We start from the raw sequence: 25,841 nt of genomic DNA, 5'->3' as shown, positions 1-25,841 counted from the left end.
TAACTCTGTCCATAGTTTATCAGGCACTCTGTCTATCAGATCTAGTCCCTTAAATCTATTTCTCACTTCCACTGTATAGTCATAAGGGATTTGATTTAGGTCATACCTGGTTTTCTCACCTTTCTTCAATTTAAGTCCAAATTTGGCAATAAAGAGTTCATGATCTGAGCCACAGTCAGCTCCCAGTCTTGTTTTCGCTGACTGTATAGAGCTTCTCCTTCTTTGGCTGCAAAGAATATGATCAATCTGATTTTGGTATTGGCCATCTGGTGATGTCCATGTGTAGAGTCTTCTCTTGTGTTGTTGGAAGAGGGTGTTTGCTATGACCAGTGTGTTCCCTTGGCAGAACTCTATTAGCCTTGCCCTGCTTCATTCTGTACTCCAAGGCCAAATTTCCCTGTTACTCCAGGTGCTTCTTGACTTCCTACTTTTGCATTCCAATCCCCTATAATGAAAAGGACATCTTTTTTGTGTGTTTGTTCTAGAAGGTCTTTTAGGTCTTCATAGAACTGTTCAACTTCAGCTTCTTCAGCGATCCTGGTCAGGGCATAGACTTGGATTACCATGATATTGAGTAGTTTGCTGTGCAAACGAACTGAGATCCTTCTGTCATTTTTGAGATTGCATTGAAGTACTGCATTTCGGACTCTTTTGTTGACTATGATGGGTACTCCATTTCTTCTAAGGGATTCCTGCCCATAGCAGTAGATATAATGGTCATCTGAGTTAAATTAACCCATTCCAGTCCATCTTAGTTCGCTGATTCCTAGAATGTCAATGTTCAGTCTTGTCATCTCCTGTTTGACCACTTCCAATTTGCCTTGATCCATGGACCTAGCATTCCAGGTTTCTACGCAATATTGCTCTTTCCAGTAAGTGTGGCCACTTATCTAGAGCCAGAAATCCTGGAGTATGAAAACAAGTGAGTCTTAGGAAGATTTAGTATGAACGAAACTAATGGAGGTGATGGAAAACCAGCTGAGCTATTTCAAATCCTAAGATATGATGTGTTAAAGTCTTGCACTTAATATGCCACTAAATTTGAAAGCTCAGCAGTAGCCACAGGACTGAGAAATGTTTCATTTCATCACAAAGAAAGGCAATGACAATGTCCAAATTGCCACATGGTTGCACTCATTTCACATGCTAGCAAGATTCTGCTCAAAATCCTTCAAGCTAGACTTTGGGAATACTTTACTTGAAAACTGAAAAAGTCCAGATATACACGCTGGATTTACAAAAGGCAGAGGAACCAGTGATCAAATTGCCAACATCCATTGGACCATAGAAAAAGGCAAGGGAATTTAAACAAACAAACAAAAAACTATTTGTGCTTTATTGATTACACTAAAGCCTTTGACTATGTGGATCACAACAAACTGTGGAGATTTCTTAGAGATGGTACTAGACCACCTTGCCAGTTTCCTGAGAAACCTTTATGTAGGACAAGAAGCAACAGTTGGACTCTTACATGGAACAATGAACTGATTCAAAATTTGGAAAGGAGTACATCAAGGCTATATACTGTCACCCTGCTTATTAAACTTATATGCAGAGTACGTCAAGGGAAATATCAGTCTGGATGACTCCCAGCTGGAATCAAGATTGCCAGGAGAAATACCAACAACCTCAGATGTGAAGATGATACCACTTTAATGACAGAAAGTGAAAAGGAACTAAAGAGCCCCTTGATGAAGGTGAAAGAAGAGAATGAAAAAGCTGCCTTAAAAAATATGCTGGATCCTTGAAAGAAAAGCTATGACAAATATAGACAGCATATTAGAAAGAAGAGACAACTTGTAGACACGTGTCTCAAAAGTCAAAGCTGTGAGTTTTCCAGTAGTCATGTATGTATGTGAGAGTTGGACCACAAAAAAGGCTGAGTTTCAAAGAACTGGTGATTTCGAACTGTGGTGCTGAAGAAGACTCTTGAGAGTCCCTTGGACTACAAGGAGATCAAACCATTCAATCCTAAATGAAATCATCCCTGAATATTCATTGGGAGGATTGATACTGAAAATTAAATTCCAATAAATTGGCCACCTGATGCGAAGAGCTAACTCATTGGAAAAGACCCAAATGCTGGGAAAGATTGAGTTCAAAAGGAGAAGGGGGAAACAGAGGGTGAGATGGTTATATGGCATCACTTACTCAATGGACATGAATTTAATCAAACTCTGGGAGATGGTGAAGGACTGAAAAACCTTCCATGACGCAATTTATGGGTCCATAAAGAGCAGGCATTTCTTAGCCACTGAGCAACAACAACAATGTAGATACACTGAGCACCTTTTGATGTTTATTTCCTGTCTGTATATCTTCTTCAGTGAGGTAGCTGTTGAATTACTTTGCCCTTCTTGTCATTGATTTCTTTTTTTATATAATTTTAAAAGTTCTATGTTTGTTTGTTATTTAAGGTACTAGTCCTTTAATAAATATGAGTTTCAGAAATATTTCCTCTCAATTGGTGGCTTGTCTTTTCATTCTTCTGACTAAGACTCTTGAGAGTCCCTTGGACTACAAGGAGATCAAACCATTCAATCCTAAATGAAATCATCCCTGAATATTCATTGGAAGGATTGACACTGAAAATTGAATTCTCACTTCAAGACAAAAAATAAGACCAACTTCCAGAAAATTCAAAGAGTTCTCAGAGAAGAGAAGATAAATTCTTTAGCAGCCATAATGGCAACAGCTCTCATTCAAGTTCTTTCGGCACTTGAGATATGTGTGAACACACACTTATTCTTGTCAACAGATACACGATGAGTTATCCATTGCAGTGTGATTACTTTTAACAATCCTTTCCTAAAACACAAAGTCACAAGTTAATGTAAAAGGGAAATATATTATCAACTGTTTAACTTTTGAATCTTATTTAAACTTAAACATTATCCATAACATCCATATAAAATTAATTTGTCTGTACTTAAATATTTTCTACTGACATTGGATAAATGCAGGATTCATTTTCTTTCATGGTCTTGAGATTACTTTTAAATTCATGTCTGTTTCTTCAGATTAGAATAGCTTTTTTGGTTAGAATTGAAGTTTATAGAAAAAAAAAAAGCATTTTTCAATAATCATGATAGCTGCTAACTTCCCCCAGAAGACTTTGCATATGGGCCAAAAGCAGAATATTCTCTACTAAAAAACAAACAAATGAAAAAAAAAAAAAAAAAAAACCCAAGAAATTGCAAGGGTTTTATTACTTATTGGGTATAGTGTTCATCACTTGCAACCTTTGGATAAGTTTTTATTTAGAATAAAGAGCTATGCTGTAGTCCCATTAGGAAAACTAATCAATATATTAATGATAAACTAAATACATAACACATTTAAGGTAAGTTCAGGACCTATTCATGACTTCTTGGTCAAAATGTGATATTTAAAGCAATATAAATAAAGTAAAATAAGAAGTGCCTCATGTTTCTTCATCCTTTCAGTTCAGTTCAGTTCAGTTCAGTAGCTCAGTTGTGTCCAACTCTTTGTGACCCCATGAACTGCAGCATGCCAAAATTTCCTGTGCATCACCAAGTCCTGTAGCTTTCTCAAACTCATGTCCAATGAGTCGGTGATGCCATCCAACCATCTCATTCTCTGTCGTGACATTCTTCTGCCTTCAACATTTCCCGGTATCAGGCTCTTTTCCAATAAGTAAATTTTTCTCCTCAGGTGGCTAAAGTATTAGAGTTTCAGTTTCAGCATCAGTCCTTCCAATGAATATTCAAGACTGATTTCCTTTAGGACTGATTGGTTTGAATTCTTTGCTGTCCAAGGGACAATTAAGATTAAGACAATTTCTTCCAAGGAGCAAGCATTTTTAATATCATGGCTGCAGTCAGGATCTGCAAGATTTTGGAGACCAAGAAATAAAGTCTCTCACTGTTTCCCCATGTATTTGCCATGAAGTGATAGGACCAGATGCCATTATCTTCGTTTTTTGAATGTTGAGTTTTAAGCCAGCTTTTCTACTTGCCACTTTCATTTTCATCAAGAGGCCCTTTAGTTTCTCTTCATCTTATGCCATAAGGATGTTGGCATCTGCATATCTGACGTTATTGATATTTCTCCCAGCAATCTTGATTCCCACAGTGCTTCATCCAGCCCAGCAATACCCGCAAGGTCCTCTGCATATGAGTTAAACAAGCAGGGTGACTATATACAGACACGACGTCCTCCTTTCCCAATTTGAAAGCAGCTTGTTTGTCCATGGCCTATTCTGACTGTTGCTTCGTTACCTGCATACAGATTTCACAGGAGGCATCTGGTACTCCCATCTCTTGAAGAATTTTCCACACTTTATTGTGATCCACACAGTCAAAAACTTTGGCATCATCAAAAAAGCAGAAGTAGGTGTTTTTCTGGAACTCACTTGCTTTTTCTGTGATCCAACGGATGTTGGCAATTTGAACTCTGATTCCTCTGCCTTTTCTAAACCCAGCTTGAACATCTGAAAGTTCATGGATCATGTATTGTTGAAGCCTAACTTGGAGAATTTTGAGCATTACTTTGCTAGCATGTGAGATGAGTGCAATTGTGCGATAGTTTGAGCATTCTTTGGCATTGCCCTTCTTTAGGATTGGAATGGAAACTGACTTTCCAGTCTTGTGGCCACTGCTGAGTTTTCTAAATGTGCTGGCATACTCAGTGCAGCACTTTCAAATCATCATCTTTTACGATTTGAAATAGCTCAACTGGAATTCCATCACCTTCACTATCTTTGTTTGCAGTGATGCTTCCTAAGATTCACTTCACTTCCCTTTCCAGGATGCCTGGTTCTAGGTGAGTGATCACACCTTTATGGTTATCAGCATCATGAAGATCTTATTTAAATAGTTCTTCTGTGTATTCTTGCCACCTCTTCTTAACATCTTCTGCTTCTGTTAAGTCCATACCATTTCTGTCCTTTATTATGCCCATCTTTGCATGAAATATTCCCTTGGTATCTCTAATTTTCTCTAAGAGATTTCTAGTATTTCCCATTCTATTGCTTTGCTCTATTTGTTTGCATCAATCATTGAGGAAGGCTTTTTTATCTCTCCTTGCTGTTTTTTGGAACTCCTCATCCAAATGGATATATCTTTCTTTTTCTTCTTTGCCTTTCACTTCTCTTCTCTCCTCAGCTATTTGTAAGGCATCCTCAGACAACCATTTTGTCTTTTTGCATTTCTTTTTCTTGGGGATAGTCCTGATCACTGCCTCCTGTACAATATCACAAACATCCATCCATAGTTCTTCAACCACTCTGTCTATCCAATCTAATCTCTTGAATCTCTTTGTCACTCCCACTGTATAATTGCAGGGAATTTGATTTAGGTCACACCTGAATGGTCTAGTGGTCTTCCCTGCTTTTTAAAATATAAGTCTGAATTTAGCCACAAGGGGTTCATGGTCTGAGCCACAGTCAACTCCCCGTCTTGCTTTTGCTGATGGTATAGAGCTTCTCCGGAGAAGGCAATGGCACCCCAATCCAGTACTCTTGCCTGGAAAATCCCATGGATGGAGGACCCTGGTGGGTTGCAGTTCATGGGGTTGCTAAAAGTCGGAAACGACTGAGAGATTTCATTTTCACTTTTCACTTTCATGCATTGGAGAAGGAAATAACCCACTCCAGTGTTCTTGCCTGGGGAATCCCAAGGACGGGAGCGCCTTGTGGGCTGCCGTCTATGGGGTCACATAGAGTCGGACATGACTGAAGGGACTTAGCAGCAGCAGCAGCATAGAGCTTCTCCGTCTTTGGCTACAAACAATATAATCAATATGATTTTAGTGTTGACTATTTGGTGATGTCCATGTGTAGAGACTTCTCTTGTGTTGTTGGAAGAATGTGTTTGCTATAACCAATGTGTTCTCTTGGCAGAACTCTGTTATCCTGTGCCCTGCTTCATTTTGTACTCCAAGGCCAAATTTGCCTGTTACTCCAGGTATCTCCTGACTTCCTGCTTTTGCATTCCAGTCCCCTATAATGAAAAAGACTTCTTTCTGGTGTGTTAGTTCTAGAAGGTCTTGTAGGTGTTCATGAAATATTTTCAACTTCAGCTTCTTCAGCTCTAATGATTGGGGAATAGACTTTGATTACTGTGATATTGAATTTTTTGTCTTGGAAAAGAACAGAGGTCATTGTCATTTTTGAGATTGGAAACAAGTACTGCATTCAGACTTTTTGTTGACTATGAGGGCTACTCCATTTCTTCTATGGGAGTCTTTTCCACAGTAGTAGATATAATGGTCATCAGAATTAAATTCACCAATTCAGTCCATTTTAGTCACTGATTCCTAAAATGTCAATGATCCCTCTTGCCATCTCCTGTTTGACCACTTTTAATTCACCTTGATTCATAGACCTAAAATTTCTTGTTCCTATGGAATATTGCTCTTTACAGCATCATACTTTACACCCATCACCAGTCATATCCACAACTGAGAGGTGTTTTTGCTTTGGCTCCATCTCTTCATTCTTTCTGGAGTTATTTCTCCACTCTTCTCCAAGCATATCAGGCACCCACCAACATGGAGAGTTTATCTTTCAGTGTCATATCTTTTTGTCTTTTCATATTGTTCATGCGGTTCACATGAAGAGTGAAGTTCAAGCTGGTTTTAGAAAATCCAGAGGAACCAGAGATCAAATTGCCAACCTCCAGTGGATCATTGAAACAGCAAGAGACTCCAGAAAAACATATATTTCTGCTTTATTTACTATGCCAAAGCCTTTGACTGTGCAGACCACCACAAATTGTGGAAAATTCTGAAAGAGATGGGAATACCAGACCACCTGACCTGCCTCTTGAGAAATCTGTATGCAGATCAGGAAGCAACAGTTAGAACACGACATGGAAAAACAGACTGATTCCAAATGGCAAAAGAAGTACATCAAGACTGTATATTGTCACCCTAATTATTTAATTTATATGCAGAGTATATCACGGGAAACTCTGGGCTGGATGAAGCAAAACTTGGAATAAAGGTTACCAGGAGAAATATTGATAACCTCCAATATGCAGATGACACTGCCCTTATGGCAGAAAGCTAAAGAAGAACTAAAGAGCCTCTTGATGAAAGTGAAAGAAGAGAGCGAAAAGTTGGCTTAAAGCTCAATATTCAGAAAACTAAGATCATGGCATCTGGTTCCATTGCTTCATGGGAAATAGATGGGGGAAATAGTGGAAACAGTGGCAGACTTTATTTTTTTGCATTCCAAAATCACTGCAAATGGTGACTACAGTCATGAAATTAAAAGACACTTACTCCTTGGAAGAAAAGTTATGACCAACCTAGACAGCATATTAAAAAGACATATTAAACATATTAAACAGCATATTAAAAAGACATTACTTTGCCAACAAAGGTCCATCTAGTCAAGGCTGTGGTTTTCCCAGTAGTCATATTTGGGTGTGAGAGTTGGACTATAAAGAAAGCTAAGTGCTGAAGAATTGATGCTAATTAACTGTGGTGTTGTAGAAGACTCTAGAGAATCCCTTGGACTGCAAGGAGATCCAACCAGTCCATCCTAAAGGAAATCAGGCTTGATTATTCATTGGAAGGACTGATGCTGAATCTGAAACTCCAATACTTTTGCCACCTGATGAGAAGAACTGACACCTTTGAAAAAACCCTGATGCTGGGAAAGATTGAAGGTGGGAGGAAAAGGAGACGACAGAGGATGAGATGGTTGGATGGCATCACTGACTCAATGGAAATGAATTTTAGTAGACTCTGGGAGTTAGTGATAGACAGGGAGGGGCGTGCTGCAGTCCATGGGATTGCAAAGAGTCAGACACAACTGACTGACTGAACTGTACTGTATAGTACTGAACTGAAGAGGTTCTCAAGGCAATAATGCTGAAGTGGTTCGCCATTCCCTTCTCCAGTGGACCATGTTTTGTCAGAGCACTCCATCATAACACATCCATCTTGGTGGCCATACATGACATGGCTGATTGTTAGATTGAGTTAGACAAAGCTGTTGCCCGTGATCTGTTTGATTATTTTTCTGTGATTGTGGTTTTTATCTGTCTGTTCTCTGATGGGTATGGAACCTTCCTGATATGAAAGACTGACTGTCAGGGAAAGTGGGTCTTATTCTGATGGGTGGGGCCATGTTCAGTAAATCTTTAATCCAATTTTCTGTTATTGAGTGGGACTGTATTCCCTTCCTGTTGTTTGACGTGAGACCAAACTATAGCAGATGCAATGAAGATGATGGCAACCTCATTCAAAATGTCCCAAGCCTGCCCTATTGCATTCAATGCCCCCAGTGCTGCAGCAGGCCACTGCTCACCCACGCCTCTGCTGGAGACTCCTGGACACTCACAGTGAAGTCTGGGTCAGTCTCTTGTGGGGTCACCGCTCCTTTCTCCTGTGTCCTGGTGCACACAAGGTTTTGTTTGTGCCTTCCAAGAGTCTGTTTCCCCAGTCCAGTGTAAGTTCTATAATCAAATCCCAGTGCCTCCAAAGTCAAATTCTCTGAGAGTTCTCAGTCCCTTTTCCATATCCCCAGGTTGGGAAACCTGTTGTGAGTCCTTGAATTCTCTTAACAGTGTGAGAATTTCTTTGGTATAATTGTTCTGCAGTTTGTGGGTCGTCCCCTTCGTGATTCTATGGTGGGGTTAATTAAAGCCTCCTCCAAGAGGGCTTATGCCACAGGCTGTGTTACCTAGGTAGCTGCACCCAGATCCCCTGTCCCTGAGGCAGACCACTGCTAACCTGTACCCCTGCAGGAGATTCAAACAAAATTCTGGCTCAGTCTCTGTGGGATCTCTAAGCTCTGGTGTGCACAAGGTCCTGTTTGAACCCTCTAAGCATTTCCAGAGGGTAATGGGTTTGATTCTAAACACTGTTTTGCCCCTCCTACCTTCCTGCTAAGGCTTTTCTTTTGCCGTTGGATGTGGCGTATCTTTTTTTGTTGGGATCCAACATTCCCCTGTTGATGGTTGTTCAGCAGCAAGTTGTAATTATGGAGTTCTCGCAGGTGAAGATGAGTGCATGTCCTTCTAATCCACCATCTTGAGAGCTATAAAGGGGTTCTCTATGGCATGCAGAACTCCCGTCTTTGCAGATGAAGACAAAAATGGGAAGGAGATTTTCCATGTGAATGTATTACCTGGACCACTCATCAGCCTCACTCTGGCCCACTTTCCACTCTTGCTCTCCCTGAAGACACTTCATCCCTTAGATGTCATTTATTTATTTTGGTTATTTAACTTTACTAAACTCAACATTCCAACAGCATGTTTATGACCAAATTAGGGTCTTGGGCTGTCAAGTACTTTAATGGTCCAATAATTACTAAAATCATGTTATTATCTGGAAGTCAGAGTTCCACTTAATAGAGCAATGTGCCTTACCTATTTTAGTCATAATCTGCTCTATAATTAGATAGTACCTGAAATCTAGAAAGGCTCCTTATGACAGGAATGTTCCACATGACTTCTTAGTCTAGTAAATGAAGCTTGGGGAGGATTTTCAGGATGTCAGCCACTTTAGCTTGTTTTACCAACTAGACATTATGGCAAGTGGTATTTCTTTGCTATGTCCCAGAATAAATGACCATTACTTAATTATTTATGTTTTTATTTGAAAATAAAGGCTAATGATTGTGTGCATGGTGAAAACTTAGAACAGTCTCACTTTAAACATCAATCAATTGAGTTCAGTTGTTCATTTGTGTCCAACTCTTTGTGACTCCATGGACTGCAGCATGCCTGGCTTCTCTTTTCATCACCAACTCACTGAGTTTACCCAAACTCATGTCTGCTGAGTCGGTGATGCCATCCAACCATCTCATCCCCTGTTTTCCTCTTCTCCCCCAGCCCTCAATCTTTCCCAGCATCAGCGTCTTTTCAAATGAGTCAGTTATTCACATCAGGTGACCAAAGTATTGAAGTTTCAGCTTCAACATCATCCTTTCCAATGAATTTTAGGGTCTGATTTCCTTTAGGATGGACTGATTGAATACCCTTGCAGTCCAAGGAACTCTCAAGAGTCTTTTCTAACACCACAGTTCAAAAGCACCAATTCTTCAGTGCTCAGCTTATTTTATAGTCCAACACTCACACCCATACATGACTACTGGAAAAAGCATAGCTTTGACTAAATGGACATTTGTTGGCAAAGTGATATCTCTGCTTTTTAATATGCTGTCTAGGTTGGTCATAGCTTTCCTTCCAAGGAGTAAACGTCTCTTAATTCCATGGCTACAGTCACCATCTGCAGTGATTTTGGAGGCCCCAAAAATAAATTCTGCCACTGTTTCCCCATCTATTTTCCATAAAGTGGTGGGACCAGATGCCATGATTTTAATTTTCTGAATGCTGAGTTTTAAGCCAACTTTTTCATTCTCCTCTTTCACTTTCATCAAGAGGCTCTTTAGTTCTTCTTCAGCTTTCTGCCATAAGGGTGGGGTCATCTGCATATCTGAGGTTATTGATACTTTTCTTGGCGATCTTGATTCCAGCTTGTGTTTCATCCATCCCAGCATTTCTCATGATCTACTCTGCGAATAAGTTAAATAAGTGGTTTACATATACACAGCCTTAATCTTGTATAATTACATAGAAACAGCTGTAGTCAGCAAGGAACAGAATAGAATTTATCTTCTAAATTTCTCTGGACAGTCTTCCAGAGATATATGTATGTGTGTGTGTGTGTGTGTGTGTGTGTGTGTGTGTGTTTGTGTGTGTGTGTGTGTGTATTTAGCTACAAATATAAATGGTTAGCTTTTTGTCTTATATATGCTTAAGAAATGACTCCTTAAGTATGCTGCATCACAGTGGAAAATTTTTTGTGTTACAGATTGACACAAACTCTATGGTTCAAACAGCACATCTTTTATAATGTAAATAGGATACCCTATAGTTATTTCTAGAGTAATTCAAAACTCATCCTTTGAAACTTCATGAGCCAAGGAAATAAGAAAAGCATCTCTTGTGAGAAAAACATGTTTTCTAGAACTGCTCAAGCAATGAATTTTTAAAGGGTTTGCTAAAAAAAGAACAGAGTATGTCAATTGGCAATATCAGCCCACATAGGAGATTTCAAGCACTCTTTTTGTAAGCCCAGGCAGCTGGCTGATTTGTACAATATTTGATTTTTAGTTTTTCAGCAGCCCACTTTGATATAGTGCCATTTGCATTTTATATACAACAGTAATTCTGCAGCAGTCTTTGTTCTGCTGATAAATTTTGCAAGCTGCTAATAGTAAAGGAAGTGTAGAACTTGAAACATAGAGATCTGTTGTTTGAAAACACAAGCACTACTGAGAGATTAGTCTCAGAGGAAACAAAACAAAATAACTAGAAATTATATGTTATTATTTTCTCTTTTTTTCAAATGTAGATATAGCCTTTGTGTTTGCCCCTTCTCTATATACTTGTAATGTTTTAGGCTTTGACAAGGATTCATAAAAAAGTTCCCTATATAAACACACTAAGATAGGTACTGGGAAATTTAAAATAGATAATAATGCTTCTATATAATAAATTCTCTGGTCCTAAATTTTAAATGCCAAGGGTAGGATTGTTGTTAAGAATGCTTGTGGGCTAAAGAAAAAAAAAAAAAAAAGGAATGTGTAGAAGACATGTGTGAGAATGTTCAGTCAGTTCAGTTCAGTCACTCAGTCGTGTCTGATTCATTGCAGCCCCGTGGACTACAGGACGCCAAACTTTCCTGCCCATCACCAACTCCAGAGCTTCCTTAAACTCGTGTCCATTGAGTCACTGATGCTTCATCCCCTGTCGTCCCCTTCTCCTCCTGCCTTCAATCTTTCCCAGCATCAGGGTCTTTTCAAACGAGTCAGTTATTAACATCAGATGGACAAGTGTTGGAGCTTTAGCTTCAGCATCAGTCCTTCCAATGAATATTCAGGGTTGATTTCCTTTAAGATTGACTGATTTTGATCTCCTTGCAGTCCAAGGGATGCTCAAAAGTCTTCTCTATCACCACAGTTCAAAAGCATCAGTTCTTGAGTGCTCAGCTTTATTTATGGTCCCACTCTCACATTTATACATGACTACAGGAAAAACCATATTTATGAATAGACATATTCATTTATGTATTCACATATATTATGAATAAACATATTCATAAAATTACTTTGTTGACAGAGTAATGACTCTGATTTTTAATACGCTGTCTAGGTTGCTCACAGCTTTTCTTCCAAGGGACAAATATCTTTTAATTTCATGGCTGCAGTCATGATCTGCAGTGATTTTGGAGCCCAAATCTGTCATTGTTTCCATTGCTTACCCATTTATTTGCCATGAAGTGATGGGACAGGATGCCAAGATCATTTTTTGAATGTTGAATTTTAAGTCAGTTTTTTCACTCTCCTCTTTCACTTTCAAGAGGTTCTTTAGTTCCTCTTCACTTTCTGCCATAAGGTGGTGGCATCTGCATATATGAGGTTATTGATATTTCTCCAAGCAATCTTGATTCAGCTGTGCTTCATCCAGCCTGGCATTTCTCATGATATATCCTGCATATAAGTTAAACAAACAGAGTGAGAATATACAGCCTTGATGTATTTCTTTCCCAACTTGGAATCAGTCCATTGTTCCATGCCTGGTTCTAATTATTGCTTCTTTAATTATATACAGATTTCTGAGGAGGCTGGTAAGGTGGTCTGGTATTTCTATCTCTTTAAGAATTGTCCAAAATTTTTTCTGGATCCACACAGTCAAAGGCTTTGTGTAGTCAATGAAGCAGAAGTAGATTTTTTTTTTTTTTTTCCTGTAACTCTCTTGCTTTTTCTATGATCCAAGGGATGTTGGTAATGTGACCTCTAGTTCATCTACCTTTTCTAAATCCAGCTTGAACATCTAAAAGTTCTTCATTCACATATTATTTAAGCCTAGCTTGGAGAACTTTGAGCATTACTTTGCTAGCATGTGAGATGAGTGCAATTTACCAGTAGTTTGAATGTTGTTTGGGATTACCTTTCTTTGGGATTGGCACAAAATGACCTTTTCCAGTCCTGTGGCCATTGTTGAATTTTCCACCCTTGCTGGCATATTAAGTGCAGCACTTTCACAGTATGACCTTTGAGGATTTGAAATAACTTAGCTGGAATTCCATCCCCTCCACTAGCATTATTTGTAGTGCTGCTTCCTAAGGCCCACTGGACTTTGCACTCCAGGATGTCTGGCTGTAGGTGAGTGATCACACCATTGTGGTTATCTGGGTCATGAAGATCCTTTTTCTATAGTTCTTCTGTATATTCTGGCCACCTCATCTTGATATCTTATGCTTCTGTTAGGTCCATACTATTTCTCCCCTTTATTGTGCCCATTTTGCCTGAAATGTTCCCTTGGTATCTCTAATTTTCTTGAAGAGATCACTAGTCTTTCTCATTCTATTGTTCTCATCTATTTCTTATCTCTCCTTGCTATTGGAACTCTGCATTCATATAGATATATCTTTCCTCTTCTCCTTTGCCTTTCACTTCTCTTCTTTCCTTAGCTTTTTGTAAGGCCTCGTCATTCAACCATTTTGCCTTTTCTGCATTTCTTTTTCTTGGGGATAGTCCTGATCACTGCCTCTTGTACAATGTCATGAAACTTCATCCATAGTTCCTTGGCACTCTATCTATATGATCTAATCTCTTAAATCTATTTGTCATTTCAACTGCATAATTGCAAGGAATTTGATGTAGGTCATACCTGAATGGTTTAGTGGATTTCCCTATTTTCTTCAATTTACATCTGAAATTTGTCAATAAGGAGTTCATGATCTGAGTCACAGTCATCTCCTTGTCTTGTTTTTGTTGATTGTATAAAGTTTCTTCATCCTTGGCTGGAAAGAATGTGGGGAGGATTAACCCCCCCCCCAAAAAAAAAATGGATTTTGCTTTGTCCTAAAATCTCTTTTAGTTTATATTTAATATTCTCCATGTCAGTTTTATGTTATTTTACATTTTTACCCCATTTTATGAAAAAGGAATGCAGAAGTTCAGGAAAGCTAATCATGTGCTTCAGGTGGGTCAATTCCTAAATGAAAGATTTGGGTTTGAAACAAGGTCTTTCTTACATCCTATTGCTTCAGGATAATTTTACTGAGATAAAAGTTTGCTAAAAATGGACCATGTGAGTTATGTTGATGTAAGGGAAACCAGAGTCAGAAAATGATGGGTTCTCACTCTTGGGGTTGGAGAAGTCTATCTGCACTGGAGAGAAGTGTCTCAATAATAGGGCACAACTTTGCAATGCTGATCACGCTCATTTTGTTTGTTCATTGCCTTGGACACCATAGAGTTTCAAATTTGATTGTGAAAGTCCTTTGGCAGTCATGCGCTCTCAGCCCTATCACTGTCTGTTGTCTTAATCAAGAGCTTCACTCACCTGCATCCTCTGTCCTGATTGTGTCCAGGTGTCCAAGTGTACTCTCCCTTCTTCAAAGGCCATTTACTCCCCTGATAGACATAGGAATGCCTTTCCAAGGGACAAAACACTAGTGCGTGAGAAAAATTAAGCAGTTGTAAATACAGTATTGTTTGCAGTACTCCAATTTAGCAACACATGGAAGAAGTAGAAGTAGGACCAGTTATCAGGTAAAGTCAAGGAATCAGATGAAAAGTTACAAATTCAGCATAGCAGACAGTCACCAGGATACATAGGACCAAAATCTAGTCTGAGACTTTATAGGGAAAGTCTCAAATGAAGGTGAGCAATTTGGAACTCTAATATTGGAGAGGCCACATTAGGGCTGACTGAGAACTAAGAGCAGGCCCATGTTATTAATGCAGTCATAGGAATCACATTTTATACATGACAGATTGTGGTTCAAGAACAGAAGTTAAAGCCAGTGCAGTGGTCTAAGCCAAACATCAGTATGGGGCCCCTGTTATTAGGAAAATGGTGTACAGAGATCAATGGAAATCTAATACTATAATTAACATGCTAAATTTGATCAAAATGATAATAACTTCATGCTGAGCAGATACATAAGGGAATTGATGTGTACTTATGTTTTCCCTTCTCCACGTGGGTCTCCAAGTAAACTCGGAAGGAGATAGGCTTGTACTTTAATATTACGTAATCCCAAATATGAGCCTTCACAGTTATGACCATGGAGCTTTGTTAAACTTTTCCTGCTGTACTCCCTTTTTTTTCACCATAAAAGGAAGATCAGTTATAAAGAAATATTTATTCAAGGAGATGACTTGGCAAATGACCTTCAGTTTCCTGAATCTCTCCCCTACAATTAATCCTTGTTGAATCTTAGAAGTACAAGCAGTATTCTGAGGAATTGATTTGAGATTCGCAAGATATTCTTGAAGAAATGTAGTCCCCTTTTACAACTGGACTGGGAGCTAGTGAAGCATGGGCCACAGGGAGATTGGCAGCTGGGAGCAAGCAAGGGCACACAGGGAGAGGGCTCTCATGTTCCACTTTTCTGATTTCTCAACTTGACTTGGAGCTTTTCATACTACTTACATAAGATTCTAAGCTGAAGCCAGCTGTGGTCACCCAGGCTGCTGCCAGTTCACATCAGATATAACACAGGTCTTAACCTGGCAGGTCTCAACTGTGGCATGGCTCATGTGGCAATGTTCACATAACTGAAAACCGGTTAGTTTTGTGTAATATTGCTCATATACTTTTCTAAGAGTTACATTCCTACAATTGCAAAAATTATCCTAGTTTTCATACTCCAAAAGGTCTGATTTCATGATCCAGGATGAATAGCTTGCCATAATAAATAGTGTAGGACAAAGTGTTTTATGCCTTTTTCCCCCATATTATTATGATTTATATCCACTGATAGATGAACTTCTTTAATCATAGAATGCAATGAGATAAACTCTTTAAAGCGTTTTCTATATTGTAAATATTTAACTATACATAATTTAGTATATATGTCTTTGTTTGACTTTGAGTGTGATGGATTCTTATATATTATAAACGGATCACATTTTTGGATTTTTTTTTTTTTTTTTTAGGCAAGTTTTGGGTTCACAGAAAAATGGAGAAGGTGCAGAGATTTCTCATACACATTCTGACTTTACAAATGCAGAGCCTCCTCCATTAGCAACAATCCCAACCAGAATAGTATATTTGTTGCAATTGATGAACCTACATTGACTAGTCATAATCACTAGAACTTCATAATTTTCCTTGCAGTTCAGTCTTCATGTTGTACAACCTAAGTGTTTGGACAAATGTATATTGATATGAATCTATAATTTCAGTACCATATACAGTATTTTTACTGCCTTAAAAATCCTGCTTTGTCCATCTATTCACCCCTCTCTTTCTCCTCCAACACTGAAAACCACTGATTTTTCTATATCTTCCTTAGTTTTGGCTTTCCAGAATATCATACACTTGGAATCACATACAATATAACTTTTCCAGATTGACATTTTTCACCTTGCTTTTCTACAGTGACTATAATTTTGCATTTCCCATAGCAATGAAATTAGAATTCCTTTTTCTCCACATTCTTGCCAATATTTGTGTTCTCAGTGTCTTTGATTTCAGCCATAATACTAGGCAAATAAGGTATTTCATTGTCATTTTAATTTGTACTTCCATGTTGACATATGTTGTAGACTATCTTTTCATATTCTTATTTTCCATTTGCATAACTCTTTCATAAGGAGTCTGTTCATCTGTGGACCATTTTTTAAATCATATTTTTTATTTATTTTTATTGTGGTGTTTTACAGTGTACTTTGAGTAACAGTCCTTATAAGATATGTATTTTGCAAATATTTCTTCCTAGCCTGTGTCTAACCCTCTCAGTCTCTCATCAGTGTGCTTTTAAGAGAAGAAAATTTTAATTTTAATAAATTATAAATAGCTTATTACTTGTTTCTTTCATGAATGCTACACTTGGTATTGTATTTAAAAATTAATTGACAAGCTCAAGGTTATCTATATTTTCTACTGCATTATCTTCTGTGAGTTTTATAGCTTTCTGTTTTACATTTAGGTTTTGAGTTAACAAATTTTGAGTTAGTTTTGTAAAAGGTATAAGAACTATGTCAATAATAATTTTTTAAAAATTTATATATATATGCATATATATATATATATGCATACCTTAATTGGAGAATAATTTGTTTACAAATTTGTGACAGTTTTTGCCCATATCAACATGAATTGGCCATAAGCATACAAGTGTACCCTTTCTCCTAAACACCCCTCCCCCTTGCCTTCCCACCCTATCCCTCTATGTTTTATAGAGCACTGGCTTTGGGTTCCCTATGTCACATGTCAAACTTCCACTTTAACATATGGTAATTTATATGTTTCAATGTTATTCTCTCAAATCATCCCACCCTCTCCTTCTCGTACTGAATCCAAAAGTCTGTTCTTTATGTCTGTATCTCCTTGGCTGCCCTGCATGTAGTATTGTCAGGACTATCTTTCTAGATTCCTTATATATGTGTTAATATACAATATTTTTCTTTCACTTTCTGACTTACTTTACTCTGTATAATAGACTCCAGGTTCATCCATCTCATTAAAACTGACTCAGATGTATTCCTTTTTATACCTGAATAATATTCTATTTTGTATATACACCACATTTCCTTATCCATTCATCTGCCAATGGATATCTAGGTTTCCATGTTCAGTTCAGTTCAGTTCAGTTCAGTTTAGTCATTCAGTCGTGTCCAACTCTTTGTGACCCCATGAACAGTAGCACGCCAGGCCTTCCTGTCCATCACCAACTCCCAGAGTCCACTCAAACCCATGTCCATTGAGTCAGTGATGCCATTCAACCACCTCATCCTCTGTCGTCCCCTTCTCCTCCTGCCCTCAATCTTTCCCAGCATCAGGGTCTTTTCAAATGAGTCAGCTCTTCGCATCAGGTGGCCAAAGTATTGGAGGTTCAGTTTCAACATCAGTCCTTCCAATGAACACCCAGGACTGATCTCCTTTAGAATGGACTGGTTGGATCTCCTTGCAGTCCAAGGGACTCTCAAGGGTCTTCTCCAACACCACAGTTCAAAAGCATCAATCCTTCGGCGCTCAGCTTTCTCTATTGTCCAACTATCACATCCATACATGACTACTGGAAAAATCATAGCCTTGACTAGATGGACCTTTGTTAGCAAAGTAATGTCTCTGCTTTTTAATATACTGTCTTGGTTGGTCATAACTTTGCTTCCAAGGAGTAAACATCTTTTAATTTCATGGCTGGAGTCACCGTCTGCAGTGATTTTGGAGCCCAGAAAATACAGTTAGCCACTGTTTCAACTGTTTCCCCATCTATTTGCCATGAAGTGATGGGACTGGTTGTCATGATCTTAGTTTTCTGAATGTTGAGTTTTAAGCCAACATTTTCGCTCTCCTCTTTCACTTTCATCAAGAGGCTCTTTAATTCTTCTTCACTTTCTGCTATAAGGGTGGTGTCATCTGCATATCTGAGGTTATTGATATTTCTCCCAGCAATCTTAATTCCAGCTTGTGCTTCCTCCAGCCCAGGGTTTCTCATGATGTACTCTGCATATAAGTTAAATAAGCAGGGTGACAATATACAGCCTTGACAAACTCATTTTCCTATTGGGAACCAGTCTGTCATTCCATGTCCAGTTCTAACTGTTGCTTCCTGGCCTGCATACAGGTTTCTCAAGAGGCAGGTCAGGTGGTCTGGTATTCCCATCTCTTTCAGAATTTTCCAGTTTATTATGATCCACACAGTCAAAAGTTTTGGCATAGTCAATAAAGCTGAAAGAGATGTTTTTCTGGAACTCTCTTGCTTTTTTGATGATCCAGCAGATGTTTTCAATTTGGTCTCTGGTTCCTCTGCCTTTTCTAAAACCAGCTTGAACATCTGGAATTGCATGGTTCACATATTCCATGTCATAATTATGTAAATAGTTCTGTAATAAATATTGGGGTCCATGTGTCTTTTTCAGTTCTGGTTTCCTCAGGGTATATACCCAGTAGTAGGATTATTGGTTCATATGGTAGCTTTATTTCTAGTTTTTTAATGAATCTCCATACTATTCCCCATAGCGGTTTTATCAGTTTGCACTCACTCCAAAGTTGTAAGAGTGTTCCCTTTTCTCCACTTCCTCTCCAGCATTTATTGCTTGTAGGCTTTTTGATGATAGTCATTCTGATCAGAATGAGGTGATATCTCATTGTGGTTTTAATTTGCATTTCTCTAATAATGAGCAATGTTGACGAACTTTTCGAGTGTTTATTAGCCATATGTATGTCTTCTTTGGAGAAATATCTATTTAGGTCTCTGCTCCCTTTCTGATTGTGTTTTTTGTTTTTCTGGTATTGAGCTATATGAGCTGCTAGTATATTTTGGAGATTAATTTTTTTGTCAGTTGTTTCATTTGCTATTATGTTCTCCCATACTGAGAGGTGTCTTTTCACCTTGCTGTTGCTTTCTTTCATTGCACAAAAGTCTTTATGCTTAATTTATACCATTTTACTTTTTATATTTTTATTTCCATTATTCTAGGAGGTGGACCACAGAGAATATTTCTGTGATTTATACCAGAGAGTGTCTGCCTATGTTTTTCTCTAACAGTTTTATAGGTTCTGGTTGAATGTTTAGGTCTTCAATCCATTTGTCCCAACATCATCTGTGAAGACTCTATCTTCTCTCCATTAAATTACTTTTTCTCTTTTATTTCTTCTTATTTTTTATTCTTTAAATTGTGGAAGTATGATAACACGTTTACAAGAGACATGGAAAATACAAAACAAACTTACATGTAGTTACTTTTGTTCTTTTGTCAAAGATCTGTTGATTATATTTGTGTGATTCTATTTCTGGGGTCTCTATTCAGTGCCACTAGTCTATTCATCTTTTTTTTTTTTTTTTAAAGTCAAAATCATTTTTTCTCGTATAAATCTTGTGTAAGTTTTGTCATATGTATACTTATGTATCTCAGTTTTGTTGCTAATGTAAATGTCTCTTTTTAACATGAATTATTTGACATTTTCTAATAGACAATCATGTCACCCATAACCAAAATGTTTTTGTTTTTCTTGTCTTATTGTACTAGCCAAGACTTGCAGTATGATGGTGAGGAGGACTTGTTAAAGGAGACATCCTTTCTGATTACAAATAATATAAATTCACCTCACTTTTTAAAACTTTTCAGCTGTATTTATTACTAATATTTTCCATTATTGATATCTCTATTTCAAATGTATTTGATATGAAAAATATTGGTCTCCAATGTGAAATAGAAATCTAACTTTTTCCTTATTTTTACTTTCTCAGATTTGGTATAAATATTTCAACATAATTTTTTTTAAGTAATACACTCATTCCCACTGATTTAGCTTGCTACTTTAACTCAAAGATTATTTCTGAAATTTTCAGTCTATTCCAATGAGAATGTCAATTCCTTTTTTTTTCTTTTCTTTAATGGCAATTTAGTTATCTTTGTATTGAAGAGTGCTAGTTAGGTGATATTTTTAATTCTAATCACTTAATTTATAATTGCAATGATAATGATGGTAAATAAATTCTCAAAGGAGATAGAAGCTACAAACACATAAATAAAAATATATAATACTTATTATGTACTAGAGGTGATGTAAAATAAAGGTGAAAAAATAGATCACTTAACCAAACATGTCAGGAACATGATGAGATCTGTACTATACACTTTCAACAAAATTGCTTTCTAATGAAATATTGTCATGTGAAATTTAAAACTATATTGGAAGAACATATAGGTGGATATTGATATAAGTTAGAATGAAAATATCTTTGGAAATATGACATAAGGAAAAATAGAAAATACTAAGGAATCTGACTACATAGAGTTATAAACTGTGTATCAAGAAACAAATTAACTTTTTTCCATTATTTTTATTAGTTGGAGGCTAATTACTTTACAATATTGTAGTGATTTTTGCCATACATTGACACAAATCAGCCATGGATTTACATGTATTCCCCATCCCGATCCCCCCTCCCACCTCCTTCTCCACCCGATCCCTCTGGGTCTTCCCATTGCACCAGCCCCGAACACTTGTCTCATGCATCCAACTGGGCTGGTGATCTGTTTCACCCTTGATAAAAGCAAAAGAAAAATTAGAAACAACATGACTCATTTACATAAATTATAATAAAGCAATAACAAAACATGAATAATAACAAAAATGAGCAAAAGTATAAACATTTAAATGCTGGAAAAAATAAGGAGTACAGTTAAACACTGAACACACTGAACACACTTAAACACTGAAAATATATTCAGCAATAAGTGATTGGATGCATATGTGCATAAATGTACAGTGCTCAGTCACTCAGTTGTGTCTGACTCTTTGCAGCCCCCAGGACTGTAGCCCGACAGGATTCTCTGTCCATGAAATTTTCCAGGCAACAATAATGGAGTAGATCGCCATTTCCTACTACAGGAGATTTTTCCAACCCAGATATTGAACCTGCATCTCTCATATCTCCTGAACTGGCAGGCAGGTTCTTTACCACTGTGCAACCTGGGAAGTCCTTAAGCATATATATATACACCTGTGTGCATAATTGAATTTTTCTTTTTTTCCTTAATAATTCCCAAACTTGAAGAATTCATTTCTAGAGTATTTATTGTATATTTTCATACAAAATAATCATAAATGGCCATAAATATGATGCTATAAATTAATTTTATTATAATGAAAGTGTTAAAAATACAATATTTATATGGAAATGTCAATTTCTAGGCATCATAGCCCAGGAGATCATATTTTATATTTTAGCACTTATAGTCCTGAAAAGAAGCATGTACAAACACAAACACAAAGCTATATTTACCTCTCATGGGTAGAATTCTTGAGTCTTTGTTTAATTTTATTTGTTGATTCTCTATATTTTATAAAAAATATATAATTTTTTATAACAATATAAGATTATATTTTAATTGATTTGATTAGAAGATGAATTCAGATGACAAGCTGGCCATATGTCTTTACATCTCCTTCCAATTCAATTCTTTGAAAATAAAGTATCTTTTTTATGATATGTTTTAACAATGATAGCAATTAAAAAGAACAATTTTTATGACTAAGACATTTTGAAAGATTCCTGGGAGGCAAAGTCATGGCTGCCAAAGAGGCAAGCATGACGTAAACCTTAGCAGGAAAAACACATATAGTTGAAATCTAATGCAGAGGCAGCTGCAATTTCAGCAATAATCAAAGCTTGGTGCCTATATGAAGAGAAAAGAAGGGTCCACGCCCAGAAGACTCCAGGCAATTAAGACACAGTGCTGTGAAACTCAAGCAGTCTACCCCAACTTGGTCATTTTCTGAGTTAGACAATAGTGGTTTTCATCCCAGACAAAATGCCAGGACTGTTCTGAAGAAACAGAATGATCAGCCTAGGAAGTCTTTTTTTGTTTGTTTGTTTGTTTGTTTTTAGGAAATCTTTTTAAATGACAGTGGAGCCTGATATTTAAATTGCACTCTAAAACACACACACACACACACACACACACTGGATTTACAAAATGGAGACTTAAGGGAGCATGCAAGAAAAGACAAGGAGAGAAATCCAAAGTGTTCTAGTCTTACAGAAAACCACTTGTAATTTTAAAAGTTGGAAAATGGTATGCCCCCCACACTCCTCTATCTGTATCCACTGAACCTAAATGAACTGTACCGCACCATCTCAGAAGCAGTTTGAAGAAGACATCTTTGTCAGGTCATAGCCCACTGAAAATCTTCATACCACTGACAGCCTAAGTGGCGGCCAACACTAATATACAGGTCTTTACAACAAAAGTAAATGACAGTCACATGCACAAATTTTGAAAAACCAAAAGAACAGAAAGGAAGACACTAGTAAATAAGAGAGCTGGAACAAGAGAGAATATATGAAAGCCTATACCAAAATAAGTGCGTGAAAAAAAATAGGTGCATTTTTATAAAAAAGACATATTTTTTTGTTGTTGCTGTTTAGTCTCTAAGTTGTGTCTGACTCTTTTGCGAGCCCAGTGGACTGTAGCCCACCAGGCTCCACTGTCCATGGGATTTCCCAAGCAAGAATACTGGAGTGAGTTGCCATTTCCTTCTCCAGGGTTCTTCCCAACCCAGAGGAGAAACATCAGTAATCTCAGATATGCAGGTGACATCACCCTTATGGCAGAAAACAAAGAGGAACAAAAGAGCCTCTTGATGAAAATGAAAGAGGAGAATGAAAAAGCTGGCTTAAAACTCAATATTCAAAAAATGAAGTTCATGGCATTCAGTCCCATCACTTCATGGCAAGTAGATGGGGTAGCAATGGAAACAGTGACAGACTTTATTTTGGGGGGCTCCACAATCACTGAAGATGGTGACTGCCGTCAGGAAATTAAAAGACGCTTGCTCCTTGGGAGAAAATACAAAAGCTGTGACACACTTAGACAACATATTAAAAAGCAGAGACATTATTTTGCTAACAAAGGTCCATAGTCTGATTCATGATGAGATTTGACAGAAAACAGCAAAATTCTGTAAATCGATTATCCTTCAATAAAAAATAAATTAATTAAAAGTCTAAAATAAAAAAAGTTATGTTTTTTCCAATGGTCATGTATGGATGGGAGAGTTGGGCTATAAAGAATACTGAGTGTCCAGGAATTGATGCTTTTGAACTGTGGTGTTGGAGTAGATTCTTGAGAGTCTCTTGGACTTGAAGGAGATCAAACCAGCCAAACCTATAGGAAATCAGTCTGAATATTCTTTGGAAGGACTGCTGCTGAAGCTGAAACTCCAAAACTTTGGCCACCTGATGTGAAAAGCTGACTCTTTGGAAAAGACCCTGATGCTGCGAAAGACTGAAGGCAGGAGCAGAAGGAGACTTAAGAGGATGGGATGTTTGCATGGCATCACTGACCCAATGGACATGAGTTTGAGCAAGCTCTGGGAGACGGTGAAGGGCAAGGAAGTCTGGCAAACTACAGTCCATGGGGTCACAATGAGTCAGACAAGACTGAGACAAGACAGCAAGGATAAACTAAAATCAAAACTGAAATTATAATCTATTTAGTAATGCACAGCAAAAAAACATTACATAGTAAAAACTGTGATGTAGACTAAGAGGAAGAAAGAAATTATGTAGTCTTAAATACATATAGTAGAATTTAACAATGAGTTAAGGTTTATGAATTAAGGAAAGCTAAAGGGGGAAAAGGGACAACAAAATAATTAAGAAATAAATGAAGGAGGCCTTAATCAAAATACAAACAGAAATCAGTATTCTAGACTTCAGCACCAGCAAGAAATAAAGTAACAGTAAAGTTATAGATTTGATCAACAAAACCACAATGTGGTTTGCTGAAGTCTCATGAAATAAGCAAAGAATTGACAATGTGTAGAGAGGAAGGTCACAATAAATATTAGGAATGAGAATGTGAGTTTCACTATATAAATAGCAAAAATATTAAAATATAACTAGTATTTGCAAGTATATTACAAAAGTTTGAAAAAACTAGATGAAAGAATTATATCTATATAGCTATGCAAGAGATATAGGGAAATGATATGTGAGGATGCTTGAAAAGCTGTTAAACAAAGTGGAGATGTGGTCTGAGATCTATTCTGGAGTCAGAGGGGAGTCCCTGCAAGAATTTATGTCGGGGAAAATTCATACAAGCAAGTGTTCCATCAGTGATTGGTTTTGGTAATTTGGAGTTGCTTGAGTTGCAATATCTTATATGCATCTGTGTTCTCAGTAACTGTGGGTTTTTGAGTATGTACCAACACAAGTAGACTCCTGTGCTGTCTTGGAAGCAATTACCCTACAATACATGTGGCCTTAGTGTTACTAGCCTCTTTCATTTATTTCTTAATTCCCTTCCTTATAGAAAAGGAATATTCCTTTTCTATAAGGAAGTCTTATATATACATTATATATATATATATATATATATATTATACATATACATATATATAATATATATATATACAGCTATAAATATATAAAGCTGTATACCTACACAGCTTCTAAAAAGAAAATAATTGCACAAAAGAAGCAATGTTTAATAATACCTCTTTTAAAAAATAGAAACCCAATTTATTTACACTATGAAATTGAAAGACACTTGCTCCTTGGAAGGAAAGCTATGACAAACCTAGACAGCATATTAAAAAGCAAAGACATTACTTTGCTGATGAAGTTTCACATAGCCAAAGCTGTGTTTTTCCAAGTTCTCATGTATGAATATGAGAGTTGCATCATAAAGAACAAATTAGAACAAATTATTTTGAATTGTGGTGCTGAAGAAGACTCTTAAGAGTCCCTTGAACTGCAAGGAGATCAAACCAGTCAATCCTAAAGGAAATCAATACTGAATATCCCCTGGAGGACTCACGCTGAAGCTGAAGCTCCAAAACTTTCATCACCTGATGGGAACAGCTAACTCACTGGGAAAGACCCCAATGCTGGCAAAGATTGAAGGCAGGAGAAGAAGAGGGTGACAGAGGACGAGATGGTTAGAGGGTATCGCCAACTCAATGGACATTAATTTGAGCAATGTCCAGGAGATAGCGAAGGACAGGGAAGCCCGGCATGCTGCAGTTTATGAGGTCACAAAGATTTGAATACGACTTACCTAACAAATAGCAACAATTCATTTAAAGACTATTTTTAATTTTTTTTTTTTTGAATCTACATCCACTTTGCATGTAAAATATGTTTACATAATTATTTCAAGAGGTACTCAAAGGAAAATATCAACAGGATCTGGTCTTAAATATCACCAACTCTATTGCATGTTTCACTAATCCTTGATGTTGGGGATTTATTTACAAAACCTGCCAAGCAATACCACAAAGACCAAGTTACAAGCAGTGACTCTTGTCATCTAAGCTATCAAACTTCATGTCAAGGAATCTAAGGACAAAAGTATAGAAAATCACTTTCTTAGCAAG

This window comes from Dama dama, chromosome 28, assembly GCF_033118175.1.
Source record: "Dama dama isolate Ldn47 chromosome 28, ASM3311817v1, whole genome shotgun sequence".
In the NCBI taxonomy this organism is placed as follows: Eukaryota; Metazoa; Chordata; class Mammalia; order Artiodactyla; family Cervidae; genus Dama; species Dama dama.
The sequence above is the reverse complement of the archived record's forward strand: the minus strand, read 5'-3'. Positions refer to the sequence as shown.